General features: G+C 44.2%; 1 protein-coding gene across 3 annotated transcripts in view; it reads right to left on the bottom strand.

Moving 5' to 3' along the window:
* FUT8 (fucosyltransferase 8) overlaps positions 1-9,518 on the bottom strand; it is a 291,206-nt gene extending 281,688 nt beyond the window's left edge. For all 3 annotated transcript variants that reach the window (XM_073348346.1, XM_073348343.1, XM_073348347.1), the window contains exon 1: positions 9,104-9,518. The gene's annotated coding sequence lies outside the window, so the exon portion shown is untranslated. The remainder of the gene's footprint in view (positions 1-9,103) is intronic.
* Between the last annotated feature and the right edge of the window lie 7,000 nt (positions 9,519-16,518).

The raw sequence follows: 16,518 nt of genomic DNA, 5'->3' as shown, positions 1-16,518 counted from the left end.
TTTTGTTTTTGAGTGCAGTTATGTAACAAAAAAACCTACATTTGTAAGTTGCACTTTCACAATAAAGAGATTACATTACAGTCCTTGTACGAGGTGAATTTCAAAATAATATTTCTTTTATGATTTTTACAGTGCAAATATTTGTAATAAAAAATAATATGAAGTGAGCACTGTACACTTCATATTGTGTGTTGTAATTTAAATCAATATATTTGAAAATGTAGAAAAATATGCAAAATTTAATAAATTTCAACTGGTATTCTGTTTAACAGTGCAGTTAAAACTGCAATTAATTTTAATTGTGATTAATTTTTTTGAGTTAATCGCATGAGTTAACTGCAATTAATGAACAGCCCTAAAAGCAACTATAACTACTTTCACCTTAGCACTATAAGGTTACCAAGCAGACATACAATGAAAGAATGCCTTAGAACTGCAAGTCCGATTTTGTGGAAGCATACCAACCTTTTTTCTCAATGTGCATCATAGGGTAATTAGCGTCAATGCAGGCCTCAAATTCTAGACTTGCAGAATTGTTCTGTATAGCTCTGTAATCAGTCGTGAAGTGTTCCATTTTATTCTGAACACTATATATTGTGACAAAATGGCCGATGTTAGTATGGTGGGTCCTGCGCTTTTGTTGGTGGGGGGCTAAAATGCCACCCCTTGCCCCTGCTCTTGGGGCACCAAGGGCCCCACTAGTGGCCTTGGAAAGTGGTAGAGAAGGGAAATGGGGGAGGGGTCTGGTTTGTTCCTCACTCTGAGCCCCAGCCCCTCAGTCCCTGCAGGTTCATTATCCTCTTCCCCCTTGGGTAGAGTTAACCTCAGTCTTTGATGCTGGGGGAGGGAGTCTCCCTTCCTTCGATCCTCTGGTTTTACAAGTCTCAGAAACACACCTCCAAACTCCAGTCCTCTCTCCTTCCTCACACACCCCTGACTGCCTGAAGCAGGGGGTTTTATTAGGTTCCTGACAGGGCCTTAATTGACTACAGGTGCTCCAATTAATCTGTAGCAACCCTCCCTAGTCTACAGGAAACCACACCTAAATTAGCCTAGGGCTTATATATCTCCCCTCTACCACTCTCCCACTGCTCCCTGGCCCTGCTGTATCACAATATGCAAACAAGTAAACTACATAGATCACATTTTCATTTCGGCTGATGTTAGAAGGAACTAGGTAAAACAGCTACCTGTAGATCCCCTAGAAATTTACTATGCTTTGTTGCAGAAACCACCACTTACAAAGAGACCTTGTTTCAGAGTAGCAGCCGTGTTAGTCTGTATTCGCAAAAAGAAAAGGAGTACTTGTGGCACCTTAGAGACTAACAAATGTATTTGAGCATAAGCTTTCGTGAGCTACAGCTCTCTTCATTGGATGCATTCAGACCTTGGGATCCCTACTTGCCAACCACTGGAGATGTTGAGCTCTCCAGTGAAGTATCAGTTGAATATCTCTGCTGATGGCAGCTTGCATCACAATTAAAACACCTCCTGACAATCATTTAACAATAGCACTTTGCCTCAGGCATAGTTATGATTTAAAGACTTGAGGTGAGATATTTAACAAACATGTTGGGGTCAGACTAACAGCATGGGAATATCCTCTTCTCCCTCCCCCACAGCTCTCTATTTTATGTTCCCTTTAAGATTATTAGTGTGGGTTAAAAAGATTTCAAACAATGGGACAAGTTTAACACAAAAGTTTTAGATTGGGAAGTTTTAAACTCAGAATTGACCACCAATTCTCAACAGTATTACATCATCAGAAAAAAGTTCCCACTGGAAATTCATAGAAAATCATAGAAATATCAGGATTGGAAGGGACCTCAGGAGGTCATCTAGTCCAACCCCCTGCTCAAAGCAGGACCAATCCCCAATTTATGTCACAAATCCCTAAATGGCCCCCTCAAGGATTGAACTCACAACCCTGGGTTTAGCAGGCCAATGCTCAAACCACTGAGGTATCCCTCCCCCCTTTAATTTTTAAAATTAAAATGTTACAAGTTCAAGCGCGGGCGGCTGAGGGGGTGGGGAAGAGCCTGAGCCCCAGTGAGAGAGGAGGAGGGGTCCAGCACATACTGTTGCAGCGGCCAACAGCTCCAGGGGGGCCTACCCACTGCCCGTGCCAGCTGAGAGATCCAGGGGCCCCTCCCCCACATACTGGTTGAGAGTTCTGGGTCCCCCATACCTGCTGAGAACTCCGGCCCTGCCACCCTGGAGCTGAAGCTGAAAATGTCACAGAGGTCTCTGAAAGTCACAGAATCTGTGAATTCCGTGACATAATCTTATCCTTAATTATAGGCAAGGCTGGAAGCACCACCTATTATTAAGGTTAGCAGACACTCCTTATTATAAAACAGTTTTCAGTTGAATATAACTTTGCCAAACTTCAGCCATTCAGGCTGAAGTTTTCCATTCCAAGTGTACACCCAAGGCTGAACTGTTTTGGAAAAAATCAGCAAACACAGTTCAGATGTTTTCAAGAACAAGGCTATGGAAAAATACGTTGTTTTGCCCAGGCTGAAAAAAAAAATGGCAACCGTTTCCTTGAGCAGCTCTAGCACCCCAATGCATTGGATCAGGGACTTGAAATTTGTCAGAGGAGTGGTGGCCTATGTATAAGGGATGTGATTTTTGCCATTCCTGTGAAAATCTGCCCGAATTTGGCTTTTGGAAAATAAATAAATAAATCAGTTTGCACAATAGAGACTATATAATTTTAGCAGATAAATTGCTTGAATTCATCTCCACTGAGCTTGCTGCAGCCCTGGACTGCAGGGGACTGAGTAGGACTTCCCCTGCAATTTCAGCTCTGGGAGGCTGCGGGCTGTGCTGGGTCCTGGTGCAGGCACCTGAAATGAAAGCGGAGAGCCATCTCTCTCCTGTGTACTGCTCTCAATGAAGCGTGCAGGAGGAAGCTGTCTAATATGAACACAGAGGGGACAAGCCATAACTGCTGAGAAGGGGGGGAGAAATAGAAGTAGGAAACTAGGACTGGGGGGCAGGGTCTAGGAGCCAGAAAAGGAAATGGTGTATGGAAAAGACTGGGAGTCAGTAAGTGGGATGGGGGAGGGGAACTAAGACTCGCTGGACAAAGAGAATGGGGCTGAGAACAAGTGACATGATGAGGAGTTGTGGTGTCGGGGGAGAAGCGGGGCTGGCTGGGTGAAGAGATTGGGACAAGGAGCTGCAGGGAGGGTACAGGACAATGAGATTGGTCAAAGAGCCTGGGAGAAAGATTGGCACTGGGATCCAAAGGGAATGGGCAACTGGCAAGCAAGATGAGGGAGAGAAACAGACTGGATCAAAGCCCAGGAGGGAGGGAACTGGAACTAGCTAGGCAAGGAGATTGGGTTTGGAGGGGGACACTGGGACTGGGTGTCTGAAGAGGCGAGACTAGAACTCTCTGGTCAAGGAGACAGGCTGGTATGAAAACCTGAGGAGCAGAGACTGGGACTGGTTAGGTGAGGAGAATAGGATTGGGAGGAATAGCCAAAGTGGGGAAGAGACAGGAAGGAGAGAACGTAAGGGATAGCTCAGAAGGGGTCACAGTTTGGACGGGGGAAATAAACAGAAAACTCTATGCTCACTAGAACAGTGGTTCTCAAACTAGGGCCGCCGCTTGTTCGGGGAAAGTCCTTGGCAGGCCAGGCCGGTTTGTTTACCTGCCGCATCCGCAGGTTTGGCCGATCACTGCTCCCACTGGCCGCGGTTCACTGCTCCAGGCCAATGTGGGCTGCGGGAAGCGGCACGGGCTGAGGGATGTGCTGGCCGCCCTTCCTGCAGCCCCCATTGGCCTGGAGCGGTGAACTACGGCCAGCGGGAGCCGCGATCGGCCTAACCTGTGGACGCGGCAGGTAAACAAACTGGTCCGGCCCGCCAGGGGCTTTCCCTGAACAAGCAGCGGCCCTATTTTGAGAACCACTGCACTAGAACACACTCCTCTCCATAACTTGGAATGGGACCCAAGGTTCTTGCATCTCACCATTCCTCTGCTGTCAGCAAACAACTGTTAAACCTACTGGCATGTCTCATCCCCCTCTGGCACTAGTCCAAATAGATGATGACAGCCTAATACTGCTGTCGTTTATTCCATTAGCACAAGTGGCAGAGGTCTGTGTGGTTGATCTAAACGTTCCAACCCTGCTGATGACTCATGTTGGTGTCTATATGCCACCAGATGATGAAATTCTTGTTTTTTCAATTTGTTTCTTTAAAAAACTAGGAAATTAGATAATACAAACATTTTTAAGGTTACAAGATCAAGTTAGGAAACACCAGAAAATTAATGTGCCTGTGAAACTTTAATTCAACTCCCTTGTGCATATGCATTGTGAAACAGTTTAACTACATGATCACACACCATTTTATCCACAGAACCCTATCCCATTCAGTGCATAGGACGAATGGTGCTTGCTTAACTATTTGATATTTTGTTTTTTCCATACTGTTCTATGTGTGGCTCCATACCTTCTTTATCGCATACTATTCAAACCCAGCTCTAAAAACAAATTTATCAGATTCCTCATGGGCTTTTCTATGATGCTCATCATTACAGTATCTGAGTGCTTCATGAACATTAATGAATTTATTTTCACAATACCCCTTTGAAGTGAGGGGCTATTATTATCTCCTTTTTACAGATGAGGAACTGAGGCACAAAGAGATTAAGCTCAAAAGTATCCACTAAATTTGGGTGCGCAATCTGATTTTTTAAGATTTAGCACAATATATGTTCGAAGCACAGTTTCCATTGACTTTAACTGCAGCTGTGACTGGTCAGCACTTCTGCAAATCAGATCCCAGGATCTCAAGTCAGGCACCCAGAAAATGAGAGAAACACAATTAGTAACCACATGTAAAAAGTCTGGTTTAAGTGAGTTGCTTAGCATTACACAGAAACTCTGTAGAAAGGAAGGGATAGAATCCAATTCTCCAGGTCAGCATTCATCTGCTTTAACCATGAGACCCCATTTTTTCCTCTTCTTACAAACCCTTGCCTCATTTGTTACACATGTTCCAAATTGTGCAACAAATGAAGATGGGATCCTACAAGACAAGAGCTTACTTTCCTACTCAACCTTGATTTATCCCCAGAGCAGATTTATCCTGTGCACTGAATGAGGCTGGGGTCCTGTGGAAAAATAGTACGTGGTCATGTAACTAAAGATTGTATCATAGTGTATATGCACAAGAGGTCTGAATTAAGGCTGTACAGCCAATCTTAACTCTGGCATTTTGTAACCTGTGAGTGCTTGACTTTATAACCTTCATAATGTTCTGTTAGTAGAGGAGTTTGTATGTATGTATGTATGTGTATGTAATGCATATAGAACACGAGTACTTGTGGCACCTTAGAGACTAACAAATTTATTACAGCATAAGCTTTCATGGGCTACAGTCCACTTCATCAGATGCATAGAATGGAACATATAATAAGAAGATTATATATATATATATATACATATATATACACACACACACACAGAGAAGTTGGAAGTTGCCATACAAACTGTGAGAGGCTAATTAGTTAAGATGACCTATTATCAGCAAGAGAAAAAAACTTTTGTCATGATAATCAAGATGGCCCATTTAGACAGTTGACAAGAAGATGTGAGGATACTTAACTAAGGGAAATAGATTCAATATGTGTAATGACCCAGCCACTCCCAGTCTCTGTTCAAACCCAAGTTAATGGTATCTAGTTTGCATATTAATTTAAGCTCAGCAGTTTCTCGTTGGAGTCTGTTTTTTAAGCTTTTCTGTTGCAAAATTGCCACCCTTAAATCTTCTACTGAGTGGCCAGAGAGGCTGAAGTGTTCTCCTACCAGTTTTTATGTTATGTTATGATTCCTGATGTCAGATTTGTGTCCATTTATTCTTTTGCGTCGAGACTGTCCGGTTTGGCTACATATAATGCAGATGTATCACTTTTTTTATATGATGTATAGTATACATTAGTACAGATACATTATAAACATTCAGATATAATATGCATTATCTATATTTCTTTATTGTATTATTGGTCCATCCTGTGATCAAACTGGAAAGAGATCTGCAGTTTTTTGAATGGTCTACCATAAATCTACATTTCTTTTCTTTATGGTATTGGTATATCCCATGGTCAAACTGGAAATAGATCTGCAGGCTTTTGAACGATTCTAGCATAAATGAAGTTATATTTTGCTTTGACACTAGCTCCCCCTCCAGACCAGTCTAACAATATTGTAATTACTTTTTATTTTAAACTGACTATACAAAAGATTTAAATACTCAAATTCAACTATTTCTTTCAGAATATATCACTGAATCCCTGAAATTATGCTGAAAAGACTGATCACAAAATGAATAGCCAAAATCCACAAACAAGACTGTGAAATTCATTCAATCTAAAATACAACGGGTAAGCAGGGCACTCATGTATACAGCTACAATAGGTCTGAACAGATTAAAACTTTTCTTAATCAGATGGGTATTTCAGGAACTGTCTAATACATTTATCATCTTCAACACAATTCCATTATACGCTCAAACTAATCTCTTTGTTTGCACCTTAATAAAGTAATCATAAACAATTAAAATTAGATTACAGAAACTAGTAAAACTCTATGGATCTTAGTATCCTTGCTGATTTTATTAATCCATTTGTTCTTGAGAAAGTATAAAGATGTTTTACACCTGTTCTTGTAGTCACAGAGTTTCCTTTCAGTTGCTTAGCTAATTTACTCAGACAAGATTCTAAACAAAATCAAGCAACAAGAGAAAAAGCAGTTACAACTTTAAGACCGCCTACATTCTTCAGCTGTCAGATACACATCTCCAGTTGTCTACGTCTGAGATACTGAACTTGTGCAATTCAGCATTCCAGTGTCTGCTTCTTACTTTATCCTCTTTATTGAACAGCTTGCTCAGAAATATGAATAACTAATTACACTTTATACATGGAAAAACTGGCTGGTTTGTTGTGTGTATGGGGGGGGGGGGAAACTTAGCAAAACACTGCTTCGCTGCACAATGCAGAATGATTTCATCTTGAAATTATTTTAGGCAAGTACTCATACAATTTTGGCAGTGTACAAGCTTGTACAGCTGCAGCATCCAAGCAAATACAGATTATTAAAAATAAAAGTCTGTCATTCAAATTGTAGTCACCAATATAAATATTGTTGATTGTGAACTTTCATACATGTAAAAAGATTACTGTAAAATCTGTTTTTAGTGACCACACAGGGAACCAGCAAATATCAACTGCCTTTATAGTTGCCATACAGTTTACAACTTTGAGTTTTTTGTTACTTAAGATAAGGATGATTTTCAAAAAATTGACCTCATAATATTGTGAAACCCAAGAACTACCTCACTTCTAAATGGCCATTTTGAAGTATCCCCATGACCGTTAGACAATGCCTAGAAATTGATAGAAAATGATTAAAAATGCTACTGTAACACGCCAACTAAACATGATTGTAAATTCTAATATAAGCAGAACACAAGTATGTTCCCAGACATAATGTATTATTATATAGTATCTGTATTGGAGTAGCACCAAGAGGGTAGCATGGGCAAACCATGGCCCCACTCGACTCAGGCTTGACAAAGCCCTGGCTGGGATGATTTAACTGGGAATTGGTCCTGCTTCGAGCAGGGGGTTGGACTAGATGACCTTCTGGGGTCCCTTCCAACCCTGATATTCTATGATTCTATGACTCTGGCTGTATGGCTTGGTCTACACATGAGAGTTATATGGGCATAGTCAGTTGGGGGTGTAAAAAAAAAACATATCCCTGATATAGTTATGCCAATATAATTCCCACTGTAGGCGTACTATATTAACAGAAGAGTGCTTGACATAGCTCACGTTGTTTAGGGTGGTGGTGTTCCTAGGAGGACAGAAAAATCCCTCTGTCAGCGTAAATTGTGTCAACACTATAAGGCTGTACTGACATAGCCATGTCAGTATAATCTCCATAGTGCAGACAAACCCAAAAACAGTCTCTGTCTCAAAGAGTTTACAGTCTAAGGCCCAATCCTACAACATATAGCATATGTCTGGACCTCTGCACTCAAGTGCTATATGTTATCTAAATAATGAGACAACAAGGTGATATAAACAAACAAACAGTTGCTGAGAGCACAAGGCAACAAGTAAGATGACTGATGTAATAAATTGTAGGTAATATGACTACCCTTGTCCCCTTTCCCCTAACCTCTGTTTACTGGTCTGTCCTTACTTACATTATGTTTTTGTTTTTTTTTAAAACAAGGCCCATCCTTTCTGAGTGTTTGGAAAGCAACTAGCACACAAGCGGGTGCTGCCATAAACAATCAACTGGCCACAGCATCCCTAGAATTAAACATGCCTAGGAACAAGCACCAGTGCCTTATCTACACTACAATTCAAAGTCCTGTAAATTAATACGAGGTGGAAGATGGTTAAAGATCCTCGTGTGGGCAAGCGCCCGGCAGTAACCGACTTCGGAGCGGATTCGTGGGGCAGTCACTCCTCTGGGCTCCCCGGGGCCCTTCACGTTAAGGGGGCTCACCGGAGATCCACTCCCACCACTAGCATTTTCTGCTCGTCATTTCACCCTGCAAAGACTGACTGCGGGGCCGGGGCATCTGCCGGGTGAGTGAAGTTTGCCGCCGCCGCCGCCTCTTCCCTCGCGGCGGCGGCGGCGGCGGCGGCGGCAGCTCGCAGGACGACAGCAGCGCTCCCCGCCCCGAACCCCGCGGCAGCCCGGCCCCAGGAGCGCCGCCTCCGCCCGCGCAGCCCGCTCCGCGCTCCCCCGGCGACTCGCTGCGGGAGCTCGGGACTCGCACGCGGCTCCCCGGGGGCCGGCCAGCGGCCCCGCCGCGCACAGGGGTTCAGCAGCCCCCTGCTCCCCAGCGGCTCAGGCCCCGGCCCGTGGCACCACGCGGGGAGCCTGGCACCCGGCGGGGGACGCTCTCCCCTTCCCCCACCGGCGGCAGCCGCTGAGCCGCGTTCGAGCCTCCGCAGCCCAGGCCCGGGGAGGGATGGGGAGCGGCAGCTGGAGCAGCCCCGAATCGGCTCCCCCCCCCCGCTTCTCAGCGCCTCCACACCCGGACCCCCGCAACCTCTTACCCGAGTAGCAGCAGCAGCGCCCGCCGGCTCCCCTCCTGCTGCGGGTGCCGGCTTGCAGGAGGCGTCGGCGCGCGGACGCGGGTCTGGAGGGGGGGGTGAAAATACGGAAACAGGAACCTGCCGTCGCTTAACGGAGCTTCTGACTGAGCGAGCGGGCGCGAGAGACACAGCGCGGAGCGAGCGCGCGTCAGGGAGCGGGAGCGCGCGCGCGCGCTCCGGGGAGTAAGAGTGCTGAGCGGGTGCGCGCACCAGAGCCCGGCAGCCTGTGAGCGCTCAATTGGCGAACGGCGCTTCTCGTGTAGGGGAGGGATTCGGTTAAGCTGGGCAGACAGCACTAGCCGCCGGCAGTGCGCATGCGCCATCCATGACGCTCTTGCGACTGGCCCAGATTCCGCGAGCCCTGCTTGGCGGAGCGCTGCTGTTCGGCGCTGGCTCCTACAGCGCGGCCGAGGCTGCCCGACGGCGACAGGCTGGGCCCCCGCGCGGCCGTGCCTTGGGCACGGCTTGGCGGAGCACCGGCACTCGGGGCATCTCCCCTTCTCCCCAGCGCCGCGCCCGCGGGAGCCGCCGGCCAGGGCTCTCGCCCCGCGCACAGGGCGGAGCGGGGCAGCTGCCGGAGCAGAGCCCGCTGAGCGCGGGTCTGAGCGCGGCCTCAGCCTGCCGGGCGGGGCCCCCTGCCGCTGGTAGGTGGCTGTGGCGGACGAGGCTGAGTCGCTTCGCACAGCCCGCAGAGCTCCCAGGTGCTGCAGTTTTGACGGGAGCCCGGTAGAGCGAGAGGGAGGGGGTGAAGGTGTGTGCCTGGTGCCACTAGGGTTGTCCCTTCTGGTTGGCCCTGTTCCCGAAGCTTCCATCATATGATATAATCTTTAATTACAGATTGATCTCAGCCCTTGAGATTTCAGGACAGTCCCTGGGAGTGCCAGCCCAGGCAGCAGGAGCAGTGCGGGGAAGGGCAGTCCATCACCTATTGTTTGGAATGTATCTCCGGTGAAACCTGCATTTTTTTTTTCAGATAGGTTTAGTTTGCTGGCAGGAGGTGGATGTGTTCTCTCCCTTCCTCAAAATAACCGTAGCTGCATGTTCAGCAACAGTTTGTGGTCCAACAGTCACTTGCAATTACCTCTTTATTAGAAAGTTAGGATCCTGGATTAGTTTCTACAATAGAAATTGAGTGTTAGAGGGGTCAGAATGACAAAAAATACTTTCTGGGGTTCCAGCTGGAATGAAAACAACTAATTTTCCCTTCAGTTGATGGGGCATGCTGTTCATTCACAAATTTCATAGTCAGTTGAGGGGGATATGATATAGGTCTATAAAATCATGAATGGTGTGGAAAAAGCTAATAGAGAAGTGTAATTTATCCTTTCACACAATACAAAAAACAGGGGTTTCCCAATGACATTGAGACAGTAGGCTGAATACAAACACAAGGAAATACTTCTTTGCACAATGCATAATTAACTCATGGAACTCATTGCCATGGGATGATGTCCTGGTCAAATATATAACTGTATTCAAAAAGAATTAGATAAATTAATCTGGCTATTAGACAAAATAGTCAGGGATGCAACCCCCTGTTTGGGACAACCCTAAACCTCTGACTGCCAGAAGCAGGAGGGGGAAGACGGGTGGACCACTCCAACTACCCTGTTCTGTACAGTCCCCCTGAAGCTCTGGTTCCAGCTACTATTGGATAACGGGCTAGATTGACCATCGGTCTAACAATTGTGGCAGGTTCTTATTGTCAATTTTTTGTGATAGTTGCATATTACTCAGATTACTAGTAAAGGTAAACTACCCTTGGTGTTCGCTTGATCAATTAAATAATTGCGTGGACACGTTACACTACTATGGTAACACAGTTGGTTCAAATAGTCTTCCCACAGTGCACAAATCATTGTAGAAGTCGTCGAATTTCTAGCATGTATTCAGCTGTCAACTTGCCCAGAGGTCTTAACGGTTGGATTCATTGGGGAAGTTATCAATTCTACACTCTCCTTCCTTCTCCCTCATCCCCAATAAAATTGAACAAAGGCCTTATCTGCACTAGAGAAGTCAATCAGCAGTATAGCAACGCATTATTTTACACCCATTGTTACACCACTGCTTGATAATATCATGTTGCACCAGTTTAAAGACCTCCTTGTTTTTTCCTACATCCACCCTCGTGCTATGTGCATTAATGGAGGTGCAGTGCCCTCAAGAAATATATTCTAGAGTTCCCATTACTGCTTCTTGGAGCAGTACAGTCTTACTACAGTAGATTGGGCTACAGACTTATGGCATTTTTAAACAAAAATCTTGAAGCAGGCAGAGTAAATTTAGTCAAAGTCACAGATTTAGAGAGAAACTGTGTAAAATCATGGGGTTATGTGGGGGGCCAGGTCCTGCCCGCAGGGGTGGGAGGCCCTGGGAGAGGGGCTGGAGAGTGAGCCCACATTGCACTGACCTTGGGCAGCAGGAGCTCCTGAGTCCCCTGGGGCTGATCTCAGAGGTTGAGAGCAAGACCGCCCCATGCTCAGCCTGGGAAGCGGTGGCTTCTATGTCCCACAAGTCTGGGCCCAGAGGTTGAGAGCGAACATGTCACCCTGGGCAGCAGCAGCTCTTTGCCATATCACAACACCACTCACTCAAATTTGGCCAGGCCACCAGATAGAGAAATCATGTGACTTTTCCATCACCACAAAAACCTGTAGCCCCAACAATAGGCAGTGTGAAAAGAAAGGTCACACACCCCCATATGCTGTAAACTTACATAGTTCTCCAGTGAATGTTCTCATGGGTCAGGGGGTGCTGCCGTTTACAACAGCAAGACCAGTTAGAACATTCATATCCTGGTAAGAGAAGTTGCCTGTTAAGAGATGTCCATAATGGAGTTTTAAAAAACGCAAGGCAACTCTCAAGTGGTGGTAAATGATTTTCTGGGCCTTCATGATAAGTGCTGGAAAGCATTAGGAGTGGTGCACATACATCAGAGAAATGCTTGTTTGAGCTGCTAGACTGGTAGACCCTGCATACTCTGCTTCCCTGGCCACAAAATGGAAATCTGGAAATGCAGAGGTAGATGAACATTCAGTTACACCCTGAGCAAATGCAGCATGGCAGTAGAATGCACTTTAATAAAATAAATCCAAAATTTGATAAATATTCCCACATCAAAACTTATTCAAAGATATACACATCACTTTTTCAAAGTATTCTGCAATACATAATGCATATATTCACTTTTTCCTGGTGGAGATTAAATGGCAGAAACAGGGAGGATGTGTATATGAAGAGGGAATTCCAATATGACTCAGTTTCTGTATTTTGTAATGCAAGATACTGGGCAATAGCAGGGATTAGCAAGGGATATATATCTCTGTAAGGTTTCAGAGTAGCAGCCGTGTTAGTCTGTATTCGCAAAAAGAAAAGGAGTACTTGTAAGCCTATTGTATAGCTCCATGTTGTTCCAGAATAGTAAGACTCTAAGCACCTAGTGCAGGTCAATCTCCTGTTTCATGTATCTCTCCATAGATGCCTTGTCCTAACTAACTAAGTATGTAATTTATCACTGAAATCAGCCACTGTACCAGACAACTGGAAGGTAGATAATGTAATGCCAAATTTTAAAAAGGGCTCCATAGGAGATCCTAGCAATTACAGGCCCTTGAGACTGACTTAAGTATTGGGCAAATTGGTAAAAACTATAGTAAAGAACAGAATTATCAGACACGTAGATAAACACAATTGTTAGGTAAGAGTCAACACAGCTTTTGTAAAGGGAAATCTCGTCTCCCCCAGTCTATTAGAATTATTTGAAGGAGTCAACAAACATGGGAATAAGAGTGATCCAGTGGATACATTCTACTTGGAGTTTCAGAAAGCATTTGACAAGGTCCTGCACCAAAGGCTTCTAGGGAAACTAAGTAACTATGGGGTAAGAGGGAAGGTCCTCTCATGGATCAGTAACTGGTTGAAAGATAGGAGACAAAGGGTAGGAATAACTGTGCAGTTTTCACAATGGAGAGAGGTGAACAGTGGGGTTCCCCAAGAATCTGTACTAGAACTTGTACCGTTCAACATATTCATTAATGATGTGGAAAAGACAGTAAATAGTGAAGTGAAAGTTGCAGACAATACAAAATTACTCAAAATAGTTAAATCCAAAGCAGACTATGACGAGTTACAGAGGGATCTTACAAAACTGGATGACTGGGCAACAAAATGGCAGGTGAAATTCAGCATTGATAAATGCAAAGTAATGCACATGAGAAAAAATAATCCCAATTATACATATACAATGACAAGGTCTAAATTAGAAACTTATTAGATAGATTAGTTATCACTCAAAAAAGAGACTGTGGAGTCATCATGGGTAGTACTCTGAAAACTTCTGCTCAATGCACAGTGCCTGTCAAAAAGGCTAACAGTACAGTAGAAACTACTAGGAAAATGATAGAAAATATCATAATGCCGCTATATAAATCCATGATGCACCCATTACCTTGAATACTATGTCCAGTTCTAGTCACCCCATCTCAAAAATGATATAGTGGAACTGGGAAAGTTCAGAGAAGGGCAACAAAGGTGATCAAGGTTACGGAATGACTTCCATAGGAGGAGAGAGTGAAAAGATTAGGGCTGTTCGGGTTAGAAAAAGAAATGACTAAGGGGGGATATTATAAAAGTCTATAAAATTATGAATGGTGCAAGAAAAGTGTTATTTATGCTTTCACACAATACAAAAAACAAGTCCAATGAAATTAATAGGCAACAGGTTGAATACAAACAAGAGGAGGTACTTTTTCACACAATGCACAGTTAACATGTGGAACTCATTGCCATGGGATGTTGTGATTGCCAAAAGTATAACTGGGTTCAAAAAAGAATTGGATAAGTTCCTGGTAGACAGGTCCATCAATTGCTATTAGCCAAGATGGACAGGGATGCAACCCCATGCTGGGAGCAACCCTAAACCTCCGGCTATCAGAAGCCAGGAACGGAAGACTGGGGTGGATCATTCCATAATTGCCCTGCTCTTTATATTCCCCCTCAAGATCTGGTACGCGCCACTGTCAGAGACAGGATACTGGGTAAGATGGACCATGGTCTGGCCCAGTAAGACAACTATTATGTTCATATGTCATGCGTCTCCAACGTCAGCCATAGCCTTTTCTCCTTGTATTAGTGAATGCTCTCTGATGCACCCATCAGTCTTGCAGAATGTAATCCTTGGTCTTTTACTTCTGACTTGAAACGTTGAGGCAATTGTTTGGTAATGCGGGCAAAGACCAGTGGCCTTTTCGGTACAGCTGCTGAGCCAATATTAAAGGGAGAAAAAAGAAAATCAGTATCTATAGCAACCTTCTACTGAGGCCTAGGAATGTCGAATGATAAAGTATCCATTTTTCCCTAGTTTTGCACTCCAAAATGGTGTTATTGCAGACTGGCTCAGACACTGATATGGTAAGCAGAGCGCCAGTGGCTCTCCACTATTATGCTACTGCTACTACTCCCTTACCATTATGGTTATTAAAGATTTGTATTGCAGTAAAACCTGCACGCCTTAGTCAAGGATTGAGGCCCCTGTAGTTCTAGACACCGTACACATACATAACAAATTTCAGAGTAACAGCCGTGTTAGTCTGAATTCGCAAAAAGAAAAGGAGGACTTGTGGCACCTTAGAGACTAACCAATTTATTAGAGCATAAGCTTTAATCCCTGGCACAAAAGAACGTATGATCAAAATATATGAAAAAAGTAAAAAAGTAGATATAAGCAAATAGATAGGGGAATACAAGGTAACATTCAGGTGATCCAGGGAATTGTGGGTTCCAAACATTTCAAAGGGCAAATGTAATAATAGCCCTTAGCTTCAGGCAGCTCCAGCCTCAGATGATCTCACCTTGAGTAAGATTCCCAAAAGGGAAAGACAAAAATTGTTCCAGAGAGTTATCTGAAAGCTGGAGAGAGATGCTGCAACTTTATTTTCCTATATGGTCCCTCTGGCTGAACTTGAAGCGGTGAAACATTGTTATCTATTATAAGGATAGATATATCTTTCCAGCCACCAAGGTACATGTCAAAGCATTCAAATATCTTTAATATGACTGTTTCTCAAACAAAGTGGCGACAGACTGAAGAAAAGTCAGGGCTGAAATAAACCGAACATTGCATTAGGATGCCTGTGGGCCATACAATTGTACATACTGTGTGAAATTAAATGAATTGTAAATATTTGCTTAATGCCATAATGATACTACTGCTGGTTTTCATGCCTTCAAGCATACTGCCTTAAAGAAAACCTTACACCACTGGAACTGGCTTTGCATGCATTGTAGATGTTGCTGGACATGGAATGGCAGATAAAATATGATGTAAGTACTTCGGCCAAAGTGCCACAGTTTGTGCTCTAGCAATTCAATACTCCTGTTTTTATGTGGTGATCCATTTGTGCCTTTGGTATATTTTTACCTGCACTTCAGGACTGTCCATGTGAAATAGCTCTGCCAGCTACTTGGCAAGCTGTGCTAGTGGTTTCTGTTCTGACCTGGTTGGTTTAGTACCAGAGACGGTGAAAACCAGGCGAGTGACAGAGGAAAGAGAAAATGGGGGATCCACACTTTCACGCTTGTGTAGCTATAACTGCCCTTTTACAAATGCTAAAGGCAGCAGCTGTGTGAATCCAGAGGCAAGTTTCCTAAACCAACATAAAAGAACCACAAATAAGTAATTGCTTTTCATAGTAAAAGGTACTAAGTGTAGAAAAACGAGGACTACTTGTCTCTAAGGTACTCCTCGGGGTTTTTTTGCTGATACAGACTAACACGGCTACCACTCTGAAACCTGTTACTAAATGTAGAGGCTCCCTTATCACCCAAGAACTCCTCAACTGGGAAATAATCAGTAGGTGTCACCCCAGGAACTTTTAAGGATATGCTTCAGTTGGTGCTAGCTCAAGTGATTGAGTTCCATGTGGATACATCCCTCTATCATGGTAATGCATTCACCACAAATAGTCCTCCCTTGGAAGTCACTTGAAGCTACAGGTGCTCAGCACTTCTGGCAAAAATAGGCCCTAGGTTTCTCAAGCTGAACCTCCTGAAAATGAGGAGGAAGCGTACACAATTAGTGGACTCCTCTGAAAATTCTGTTTTAAATGAGTTGCTCTATGTCATATAGGAAGTGCGTAGTGAAGCCAGGAACAGAATTCAGTTCAGTACCATAACTACAAAACCATTCTCTCTCTTCCCACAACCTTCTCCTTCACACTTTCCAGCTCTTGAAGCAAATGAGTTGGTGTCCTGTAACAACTTCATTTACTACACACTCTTCCTTTTTCGCTATCTGAAAACTATCTGTGCCTTGAATAAACAGAAATTCCATGATGTGAAACCCAATCACCCCTGTGTAGAATCTCTGTAAGCAGTGT

Source organism: Lepidochelys kempii, chromosome 6 (assembly GCF_965140265.1).
Source record: "Lepidochelys kempii isolate rLepKem1 chromosome 6, rLepKem1.hap2, whole genome shotgun sequence".
NCBI lineage: Eukaryota > Metazoa > Chordata > Testudines > Cheloniidae > Lepidochelys > Lepidochelys kempii.
The sequence above is the reverse complement of the archived record's forward strand: the minus strand, read 5'-3'. Positions and strand labels throughout refer to the sequence as shown.